The sequence below is a fragment of the Bidens hawaiensis genome, unplaced genomic scaffold (assembly GCF_021521415.1).
Source record: "Bidens hawaiensis isolate Kalapana, Puna unplaced genomic scaffold, B.hawaiensis_p1.1 tig00013990_1, whole genome shotgun sequence".
Classification (NCBI taxonomy): domain Eukaryota; kingdom Viridiplantae; phylum Streptophyta; class Magnoliopsida; order Asterales; family Asteraceae; genus Bidens; species Bidens hawaiensis.
The window spans coordinates 66,283-69,190 of NW_027492201.1; positions in this window are offsets into that span (position 1 = coordinate 66,283).

Sequence of the window (2,908 nt, forward strand, 5' to 3'; positions counted from 1 at the left end):
GTTAAACCAAAGATTTCTGACGAGGACTTAATGCGTTTCATTAATCCTCCGAGTTCTAAGTCTTCTTCGGCTAGAGTTTTTAAGTTAAAGGGAATGGACACAATGTTCACTGAAAAAGACATTCCAATAAGTATTATCAAACCTGAACTTATTGAGAGTGTTTTTGTCAATGAAACTTCAAAAATTCAAGAACTTGAACGTGTGTATGCTCAAACAAAATTTCAGTTCAATCTGATCCATTGACTAAGGCAAAACAATTTTTAAAACAAGCTAAGAAGATTAACTTTGTGAAGTCAACTGGAACAGATACACTAAAAAGCTTTTCGAACTGTTCTAATTTAGATTTTTATTTTAAGAAGAAATCTGACTTATCTGATGAGTTTGCTAAGAGCATGACTAAAAATGTGAATCATCATCAATCATCGGCATCATTTATTCCAATTACTTCTAAACATCATCATGTAGACATGCGAACTTGTTTTTTATGCGGTCAACAAGGTCATGTTGTGAGGAATTGTAGTCAACAGAACTATCAGAATCTTCATCCTTGTATCAAGGACAAATCTAAACCAATTCCAGTGGTCAAGGAGATTCTGAAACGACCTGTGTCGTATGCTGATGATACTCATATTTTGTTCTCTGATGTGAATCCTCGGAAGGTTTTTCGTATCAATGAGACACACGGTCAAGTGAAACCAAAATTCATTCCAACTGAACCTATATGTCAAAACAAGAATTCAAACATTGTTCAGGCAGCTTACTTAAGACGAAAGTCTAGGAAGCCGGTAACTTATTCACAAGTGGCTGAACAACAGTTGATGATCAAAGAGAAAACCAAAAGGTGCCCAAGACCGAGGCCTGGGCTGCCTTTTTGAATTAATCACTTTTGTTTGTGTGTAGGGTTCATCCAAGACCATTTCTGGTGAAAACTGGATCATGGATAGCGGATGTTCTCGTCATATCACTGGGAATCTCAACCTATTAACCAACGTAAGAAATATTCAAGGGGGTTATGTAGCGTTTGCTGGGAATTCTGGAAGCATGATCACACAAGAGGGTGAAGTTTCAAATGGTCACATTACGTTTGAGAAAGTGAATTATTGCGACACGGTTGATCATAACTTATTGAGTGTATCGCAGATTTGTGATAAAAAGTACACTACGATATTTACTGACAAAGAGTGTCTTATCTTGAAACCGGGTTATGTTATTCCCGAGGACATGGTTGTCATGCGATCACCACGATCAAATGATAGTTATGTCATAAATATGATTTCTAAGATATCAACATCGATCGAAACATGTTTTGTCTCTAAAGCAATTGAGAAAGACTCGATTCTATGGCATCGTATAATGGGTTACATACATGTCAGAAAGATGAATTATTTAATGGCAAATGACTTAGTTGAGGGTGCCTCGTTAAAGAATTTTAAGTTATCTGATCACTGCGTTGCATGCAAAAAAGGCAAGCAGAAGAAGAAGACACATCCCTCTAAGTTATTGAATTCCATTGATACTCCTCTTGAACGACTTCATATGGATTTGTTTGGTCCAGTGAATCATGCGAGTATTTCTGGAGACTGGTATTGTCTTGTAGTGACAGATGATTATTCAAGATATTCATGGGTGTTATTTGTGAGTTCAAAAGATCAAACACCAGTTTTGGTACAAAACCTTATTACTAAGATCGAATCACTGTATAAATAAAAGGCGAGGAGAATCCGATGTGATAATGGTACTGAATTCAAAAACACTATATTGGATTTCTTTTGTATTCAAAAGGGAATTCTCAGAGAATACAGCTTGTTATACGCTTATGTACCTCAACAAAATGGTGTTGCTGAAAGGAAAAATAGAACTCTGATTGAAGCTGCACGTACAATGCTAGCTGATTCAAAGCTTCCTGTTCAAATTTGGAATGAGGCAGTGAATACAGCTTGTTATACGCTTAATCGAGTGCTAACAGTGAAACGACTCAAGAAAACAAGCTACGAGATCTTAAATAATAGAAAACGTAATTTAAAGTACCTGGAACCATTTGGGTGTCCGTGTACAATGTTGAAGAAGGATTCGGGTAAATTTGAAGAAAAAGCTATCGAAGGGTTTTTCTTGGGATATGCATCTCCAAAGAAAAGGGTTTTTAACTTCACATCTAGCTGTGTTGAAGAATGGTACCATGTGGACTGTCAAAACTACACAACTCCTCTTCAAGGGAAAGGTCCAGACTGGATGTTTGACTACGATAGTTTATTTAATTCTTTTACGCCTTCGACTGAACACATCGATGAAGATCTGGTTCGAGCATACTTTGAAGATCATTTGGCAATTCCAATATTTTCAAGTTCTAATGAAGTTGAAGCTCAACCAGATGCTCCAACTGAAGAATCTCAAGTTGTTTCTCCAGTTGCTATTGATAATGTTTCTACTTCTTCTGATGATGATCAAGCTGAAATTCAAGTTATTGATCTTGACAGTGATAATGTTTCATCTCCCGAGTTGGGTGAACATTACACTAACTTATTTGATAATGTTATTGTTCCTGAGAATCCCACGCTTTGGATTCATGGATATCATCCACAGGAAAATATCATTGGAGAACTTGATGTGGGCATTCGTACACGTCATCAAGTTGCTTCGTCAAGTGATAATAACATATTGTGTGCTTACACTAACTTACATTCTTCGGGAATTGTGAATATTGCTAAATTCAATTGCTTTTTATCTCAAGTTGAGCCAACGACAGCTCGTAAGGCACTTGAAGATCCTTATTGGGTAGAAGCTATGCAAGAGGAATTACAGCAGTTTGCACGATTGGGTGTTTGGGATTTAATAGACAAACCTGCTAGAGTTAAGAAAGCCATTCCGACTAAGTGGGTATTTAAGTGTAAGAAGGATGATCGAGGGGTGA